The 9,092-nt window shown below is 39.7% G+C and overlaps 1 pseudogene across 1 annotated transcript; it reads right to left on the reverse strand.

Moving 5' to 3' along the window:
* Positions 1-697: 697 nt before the first annotated feature.
* Positions 698-2,243, reverse strand: LOC308246266 (dnaJ homolog subfamily A member 1-like; annotated as a pseudogene). Its single transcript has 2 exons — positions 1,300-2,243; positions 698-1,089 (listed from the first exon to the last, which is right to left on the reverse strand). The product of its transcript is annotated as a dnaJ homolog subfamily A member 1-like (transcript).
* Between the last annotated feature and the right edge of the window lie 6,849 nt (positions 2,244-9,092).

Below are 9,092 nucleotides of genomic sequence, written 5' to 3' on the forward strand. Positions count from 1 at the left end.
CTGGTGATCTCCACCCCTCCCTAACACATTCATCTATCCTCATATAGGAGCTCAAGTTGAGAATTAGCTGATAAACATCTTTCCAGGTACCTACTTTTTTCCTCCCACATCCCTACCTTCCCTTTCACCTCTTAGAGTTCTCAGGCATTCTTTGTCACACTCACATTTAGGTCTTCTTTTGCCCCAAACTTCCAAGCTCAGGTAGCACTTATCTCTACTTCCTTTCTATTGTCCTGAAACCACCCATGCCAAGACCACCATGTATAAGAGCAGTGGTAGTTAACGTGTATAACAAGGAGAAAAGAAAAATAATTACTTTTAGTAATAATTTGTGCTTTTTCTCATTACCAGATAATAGAACTAACAATAACCTGGTGGCCATCTACCCAAAGAAAATTATAGTTAATCATTTTGAAAAATCATGGGTTTTTAATCAAATGGGAGATGACCAAAATATCAGAGTAATCAGCCCCTTGGCTATGTGCAGAAGATCCTCATAAAGGACCAAGAAATTTCCCATCTCTGTCTTCATTCTCTACTTCTTTTTTTTTTTCAGAGCTTTTATATTTAAGTTTATTCTTCATTTAACTTTTAAAACACTACTATACTTGAATATTAAAACAAAAACAATAGCAAGTAGTGAGCATATTATGGTTACAGTCCTTCACTCACTCACTACTGTATATAAAATGCCAGCAGTGAGTGTTATTCACTGGCCCCATTAAGAGGTCTGACACTGAACACCACCCCTAGGATGATGTTCATCATCCTCATATGCTTCTCCATTGTAATGGCGCCGTCTTTCTTGATTTGGATCAAAGTCTACCAGTTCTACCTGGTCCATTTCATCAGTCTCTTCTACTTCTTCCTTTCAGGTAGGAGTTTTTTCAGCAAAGAGAGTTTATCAGGAGAGAGAAAGCCATTCTCAGGAAAGTTTACCTTAAATTCAATGATTAGGCGACCCTTTTCATAAGGTCTACGATAAATTGGCATGCCTTCATTTAATACACACTTGTTATCTCCATGCTTGACAATCTGACCTGGATGAGCAGTGATGACTATGCTTCAGTTATCAAGAGTAGCTATTGGCTGCCGAAACCGGTTTGGCTCAGTGGATAGAGCGTCGGCCTGCGGACTGAAAGGTCCCGGGTTCGATTCCGGTCCAGGGCATGTACCTTGGTTGTGGGCACATCCCCAGTGGGAGGTGTGCAGGAGGCAGCTGATCGATGTTTCTCTCTCATCGATGTTTCTAGCTCTCTATCTCTCTCCCTTCCTCTCTGTGAAATATCAATAAAATACTTTAAAAAAAAAAAAAAGAGTAGCTATTGGCTTTTGGAAGCCACACAATGCTTCAACCAGCTGTATGTCCATACACATGAAAAGGTCTTCTCCTCGTCGAGTGAAAACAACATGGTCCTTCTGATCTAAAACAATGATCATATCGCCTGGCTCCAGACCTGGTTCCTGGTCTCCTTCACCATGGAATGTTATCTTCTGGCCATCTTTCATGCCTTTATCAATATGAACTCTAGAATCTTCTTCTCTCGAACTATCTTCCTTCCGTTGCAGCTTTTACATCTACCTTTAGGACTGATCCTTTCCCCATGGCCCTGGCACTCCATGCACACAGACTGAATTTGCTGAACCATTCCAGGGCCTATCTGATGAATTCTTTTTTTTTTTTTTTTCCTGATGAATTCTTATTTGCTTTCCAGTACCTCGGCAATTGGGACAGTACTCTACTGCTCCTTTCTTACCACCTCGGCCTTCACATTTGTCACAAATCACATTCTTCTGTAGAGCTAGTTTTCTTGTTGCACCATTATATAAGTCTTCTAAGGTTACGGAGAGCTGATGCACAACGTTTTTACCTCTCCTTTCTCTCTGCATCCTTCCTCCTCCTCCAAAAAACATACCAAAACCACCACCTGCTCCACCTTCCTTAATTGCTTGTTCTCCTTTGTCATATAATTCCCTTTTCTTTGCATCAGAGAGCACTTCGTAAGCTTGAGAAATCTGTTTAAACTTCTCTCCTTCATTTGTATTCTTATCAGGGTGGTACTTCAAGGCCAGCTTCCTATAAGCCTTTTTCAGTTCTTCCTGGGTGGCATTGGGTTTGACCCCCAAAACATCACAGTAAGTAGTTCCTTTCACCATTTTTGACAGCCGGTGAGCTGGCCGAGGCAGGCGTGGAGGAACTGGAAAGAGCGCGTTGCTGCGCGCAGCTCAGGCAGCCTCCACTCCTCCACCTCTCACCGAGCGTTCTGGAAAGTTCCCCATTCTCTACTTCTTGATCAACTTTTTCCAAAGCATCAACTTTCAATACGGAACACTTTTTTTCTAAGCTAAATTTATTTGTTCTTCAGTTTTGTTGAATTACAAGTATTAAAAGATAGAAGACTATGTTTTCAGTTCAGTTTTAGGTTTATGTAGCCCTAAGACATTTTGGGAAACTTCACCCCATTCTTCTCTAGGGAGGTATGGTATAAATTTAAACACACACACACACAATGTTTTCCTCTCATGAAATTTGTTTGTTATTTCTCATTCTTTCACAATTTATCTCATACTCCCTTGCCATTTCCCCTAGCCAGAGCAAGAACCATGTAAGCTTGGACTAGGAAAGCAATTTGGGAGGTGTTACAATAAAGAAGTAAAGTTGAAACTCTGCCACAGGTACCACAGATTATAAATTACATTTCCCATCAACTTTCTCATCTTTTCTGTTGCTGTCCCCAAATGAAGTTATGCATCTGCGGGGCCATGTTATATGTTCCTATGTATATGACACTATCAAAATGTGATATTGTACTATCTTTTCAAGTTGTTACCATTGGGGAAAACTAGGTTAAAGGTACATGATATCTTTCTGTACTGTTTCCTACAAAGTCATGTAAATCTACTATTCTCTCAAAAATTTAAAAGAATAAATGAAATAAAAGCACCTGCACACAAAACATCATTATATGTTTTGCAAAAAACATACAGAAAATAGACACTGTGCAGATTAGAGTGATTGCTTACTGGTAGGAAAAGTGGGGAGAATGGGAGTGAGGAATGAGGACAAAGGATATATTTTATAAATAAGAGAAAACGTTTTACATTTAAAACTACTTTCAATTTAGTGGGTTCAGTTTGGCTCATTACTGGCTTTCTGATTGGACAATAATGGATTATAGCACAGGACCCACTACCCCCTCTGGAAGGCATCCAGTCATAAATCAAGGATTGCAGCCAAAAAAACTCCCACTATAATAAGAAGTCTATATACTGTCCATGGAGTTTGAGATAGAATCATGGGTATCACATAATTGGCTCAGGCAGATATACAAAATACAGTTCCATTTGATTCCAAGTGGCAAGTATTTATACAACCACTGATGCAACTCAAGTCATGGTGCATAAGAACAACTGTGTCACTATAGTAACAATTACATGTTCATTTCAAAATCTCGTGTTTGGGGCAGTTATGCTAACTAGCTCATTTTAATTGTTTGTATAGGCATATCAACATTAAATAATAAAACAGGTTTCATTTAATAAACTAATAAATATTTTTATGTCTTAGATCCCTTTTACATTTTCTATGAGAGCATTATGCTTGAAGACAGAAGAGGAGAAGTTTCTACTAAGGGCTTTTAGTAGATATTTAAAATAAATTACCTGGGGAAATTACTTATTACCTGGGGCAAGCTAAAGATCCAATTCTGGAAAGATTTATATTTGTCAACCCTCTTCTGAGCATATGAGAAAACAGAAAGTTCAACAAACTCAGGCCCAATTGATCTTTAAGATATGGTGAAAAATATAAATCAGACATAACTTCTATCCTTAAGGGGCTCAAAACTGAGTAAAGGAGACAAAGAGAAAATTATAAGTTAACATGTAAAGGAATAAACAGAGATAGGAGTAAAATCCTGTGTCAGTAAAGAGTCGGCAAAGAGTGGGCTGTAGCTTGTTCTGGGGCAGTGGTCGGCAAACTCATTAGTCAACAGAGCGGCAAAGCGCGGCTTGCAAGCCGCAGTTTGCCGACCACTGTTCTGGGGGACCAAATAGGAGTGACATTCAAACTGTTCTTAAAACAGGATTAAGTGTTTGAGTGACAGAGAGGAAAGGGAAAGGCATTCCAGACAAGGAGACAGGTATATGCCAGGCTTGAAGATATGAGAGGAAACAGCATCTTTCTCACTTAAGGGTTCTAAATCAGAGTTCTAGTTACCAGTATGTGGGAAGCCACCGCTTGCCAATACTATCATGAGAGCACACCAAGGAACACGGAAAACAGATGTACCTTGAACATTAGCTGAGCTGAATCTAAGCACCGATTGTTCATGTTGTGATAGTGGTGGCTCAAAGCAATTTCCTGACCTGATAGCCTCCAAGTAAATGTTTACTGGGCCTTACTGATCTTTACTGACCTTAGAGATGGTCTGTCTGCTACCTGTTTGCTGTGCTTTACTGAGGGCAAGGTGTGTATCTAAAACTGAATAAAAAGCGGATAAGCCCAGGTCTCAGTGTGTCTCTTCAAGAAAGAGGCTCCACCTGGCCACCAATGCCTTCTAAATTCATGTTTCTTGTATAGCATTTTCATTTGTGTGTCGGCCTCTCCTTCAGATCCTGAACCCCACCATGGAGGTCATGGCATAGTTAGGATTCTTCAGCAATGCAATGTAGGGAGAGACTCAGCAAGGTGAAAAATCATGGCATCTCTGAGGACTGACCATCCTCCTCTGCCCCTGTACCCCATGAGACTCCTGCTTCTCCAACTGTTCTTTCATCCTTTTCCCTCTCCTGACCAATTTGCGCTGAGTCTCTCCTACCTGATAAATCTGTAGGTTTATCTACTTACCATAGACTCATAATGACCACCATGCCCCAACTTACTCTGAACCATTGCCTTTGTGTCTCCCTTCCAATTCCTGAGAGAGAACATCTCATTGGCCTAACTCAGTTTTCAGGCATGCCCACTGAATGTTATAAAAATGTAATATGGTGAGAGTAAATCCAGCATCTCATATGGACAAAGAAGACATCGTCTCCTTTTCTGTTTCTCTTTCAATATCTAGGTATCTCTTGAATATTCTGGGTTTATGTTTCTAGACTGAGGAGTTCTATGATTTTGGTGTTTTGCAACCCTGGCTACATATTACAACCACTTCTAAGATGAATTTAGGCCACCCCTAGAAATTCTGATATAATTAACAGGTCTGGGGTGAGGCTCCCCAGGTGATTTTACTGTGCACACACATCAAGAATATGGAGACTCGCTCTTAGTGAATTGCTGTGGTGGAGGTGATTGGCTTCCAGCAAGTAACTAATGCAATTCTTCCAGCTTTGGTCATCAGCATTAACCACATACCAAGATCCTCGCTGACAGCACTCAGAAGATCCTCCATACCTTAGGCATATATATAGACAGTATTGCCTCCAAGGAAGAAAGCAGCTTATTCCCTCATACCTATATCCCTCCCTGCAGAAACCCAGTCATTCCAGATTATAGAATGAACTCATGGAGAAAGTAGGATGGTGAATGATAGGCTAAACCCTCTCGGAATGTTTGGATTGTATTAACTGGTGGTGACATTAGATGTATGGCTTATGCAGTGATCCCAGTGCAGCTGACCTTGACAGACACATCCTTCATCCCTACCACCACCCCTCCATTCATATTTCTCCCTCTTTGGTTCAGAGCTATTTCCCTCAATGCTCAGTGAGGAGTATGTTCTTACCTTACTCTGTCCCATCCCCTAACATGATCATGAGATTAGAGAGACAGGTAGTCATCTCTCATCTGGATCATCATCTTACGAGTATTTTTCTTGGGGTGCTCACTCAGGAGTTTAGAGAAACAGTTCCTTCTTTTTTGATAACTATTTCATGGCTAGCAGTCACAAGGTTAATTTTCTATCCTAAAGATTCATGTCTCCAAGATCATCCAAAAACAACATTGGAACTAGCCCAATGTCCTAAGTCATTTAGCCCAAGGATTTTTTTGGCATCAGCCAGCAGCCGGATGTTTATTCTGGGCTTGGACTATAAGAGACAGCATATGGAAATGCAGCAAAGCACAATACACACAGTTCCGGGGATGCAGATGGTCAGCACCCATGTATTGGAACCCACAGATCCATGTACAGAAAGAAACTGATTATTTTAGAAACACCAAAAACAGACATATGAGCAGGCACATCAGACTGTGGTCACAGGCACTCAGTTAACACGTGAGATCATAAGCACTTATACTTGAACATTTTCCCCACTCCCTACCCCATGACTTATTATCAATAGTCACACATATTCATATCAGAGGGGAATATGGTGAGCAGCAAAAGCTATCTACTTCTCCTTTCTCTCTTCCTTAGTTTTCACCCTCTATATCCAGGGATGCAGTGCCTTTGCCTATGGAGGAGGAAGTGTACTTCCTTTAATAGATGAACTAGCCAGTCTCACTGCTCTTCTCTCCTCTTCTCTTTTCTAATGGAAGAAGAGAGCTCCCCTCCTGGCATAGGAGAAGCCTAAAGGTGAACCCACACAGTGAAGGCCAAAAGCGGATTCAAACATTTTGATGATGAGAACTTTTTTTCTCAAATTCTCATCAGTACTACCAGTACTACAGAATCACTGGCCACGTCAGGTGGCTGAGAACCCTAATTCAGTACTCCTCTCCTTTTTCTCCTCATTTCGCTCTACTTGCCAGAGGTCATCTCATTCACACTCTGCTTCCAAGGATGGGTGGTTGCTGCAGTGATGATAGGCACGCTGTCCTATCCTGTCCTTTCACCCTTCTCCAAGGTATCTTGGAGATCAAGGAAGTTTACCTGACTGGATAACACTCATATGCCTATGCCTGCAGGCTACAGCCCAGCCATGCCCAGCATTATTCTAAAATTGAACTTGGACAATATCCTTAAATAACCTTTCTTTTCTATTGGTAAGTTGTGTAGTTTGGGACAGGCTGCCTGCAGCTAGGACCCCTCACCCCCATGTCTCCATTTTCCACCTTCTACAACTGTTGCCTACTGTTTATTCTGAGGTCCAAGCTGGAGGGAAAGAGAATCATGGCTCAGAACGCAGCACGTTTCTTCACAGGTGGCCCAACCAGTGCTGAGAGTAAGGAGATGTGCCCTCCATGAGTCAGGTCCTAAGGTTGTCAAAATTAGAGTTCCTTTTGTTCTCCCAGATCTCCAGGTCATATTCATCTATTCCATGATGAATCTTAAGTTCTACTCTGTGCCAGAAACTCGAGATAGAAAAAAATATAGCACAAACCTGGACCTTAATGAACTCAAAGTATAACACAAAGCTCTGAGCTCATATTCTGATCATCATTTGAGTTATTTTTCATTATGAATATTCATTTTCCTTTACTTAATCATATGAACCTCATCAGCTACTTTGCTTTCTATTTATTAATCCTGAAAATTGTTCTTATATTTAATTATCCCATCAACTTAACATTCACTGTTGGATAGAATAGCCAGTTCAGAGGGAAGCAGGAAGATACAGAACTCCAGGATGAAGTACTCCAAAAAAAAAAAGTTTCCATGGGTTATATGACATGTAAAGATGTGATAAGGTTTAAAAATAGGTATGTAGAAGTTCACACAAATGGAAAAGATATTGCTTTTATTTTGCAAAATGCAACATCTAATCTAAAAATGGAGTAAAATCATACTTAACTTCACAATGAATAAAATTTCCATAATAATAATTATATAGTCACTTATCAATGATTTCATTAAAATTGTAATAATTTGGGGGAGGATGAGAGGGAGAAGTGGGGTCTTAAAAGAGTTAAATTAATATCTATCATAATAGAAAGTGAATAGAATGTATCTAAAATTGATAAGCCAATCAACAGCAGTATAAGCTTATCATTAAGAGGTGTGGAAATAAGTAACAGAAAAGTTGAAGGTGGCATTCTCTGTGAAAGAGGACTGGAAAAGGGTGGTGGCCTATGGTTTTTCAGTACAAGTCTTTTAGTATTATTTGATTTTTTAAACATATGTTATATTTCACTTTGATTTTTTAAAAAACACATTTTTTAAAAATTATATTACCTTTCAAAAGACTATTCTAATTGTGCTTGACTCTGACAAACTGCCAAAGTACAGGGTGTTTAAAAGCATCAGTAACTGAGCTTAAGCACCTTAGTCAATCATTAGTTCCTGGTCACAAAATCCAAGGTCAAGGAAAGGACAGATAACTACGTTTTGTTCCTGCTTGTGATAGAGCCTAAAATAATAGTCCACAATAGAACAACAACCAAATCCCATCTATTCCTCACTAAATATATTTGTGAGGAACCCAGTTTTGGCAAATTTCAAAGAGGAAACTGTTCAGAGTTTAAATGATAGATTGTTGCACTCTTAACTGACTGGTGTGAGCCCAAATTAGCCTTTTACAATTTGACTCCAATTTATATTTTTAACATTGATTTCCTGATATTTTATTCAGAATCATTTGCTCTAGCCACATTGGTCTTCTCACCATATTTGAAGTAAGTTATCTTTTTCTCTGTCCTGACAACTTTTTGTCACGTCTTTAAGTACATCAACACCTGGCTCCTTTCTGAATGCTACCCATCTTTCAGTACTCAAGAGATCAACTTCTTACTGCATACCTGTGATATGCAAAACCAGGTGTTACAAAAGTTAGTACTCCACGAGCTTGCTGTTTCATTAGAACCTGAACACAAGTAGGCAGATAACTACAATGCCAGGTAAAGTGCAGTAGGTTCCCTAAGAAAGGCACACTCAAAGTATCAAGCATTTAAAACGTGTATTATGACATCAATTTAGAAGGACTAGAATATATTTCATACAGAGGGAGTATGTGCACCACACCTCAAGGGATACAGATGACATATAAGTGGAAATGTGAACTGTGCAAAGGCATTGAGAAGGATTGGGAGGATGCACAAAGTTCTGTTAGTGGAGCATGTTTAGGGATCAATGAAAAGCCCACTGAGGCTAAGAGGTATAGGGTCACCTGTAAATGCAAGTTAGTGACAGGGTAGAAGGCCTTGAATGCCAGATTGAGGAATTTTTATACATCAGTTGGTAAGAGAGTTGTGTAAATTTTTAACAATA

The sequence above is a fragment of the Plecotus auritus genome, assembly GCF_963455305.1.
Source record: "Plecotus auritus genome assembly, chromosome: 4".
Classification (NCBI taxonomy): domain Eukaryota; kingdom Metazoa; phylum Chordata; class Mammalia; order Chiroptera; family Vespertilionidae; genus Plecotus; species Plecotus auritus.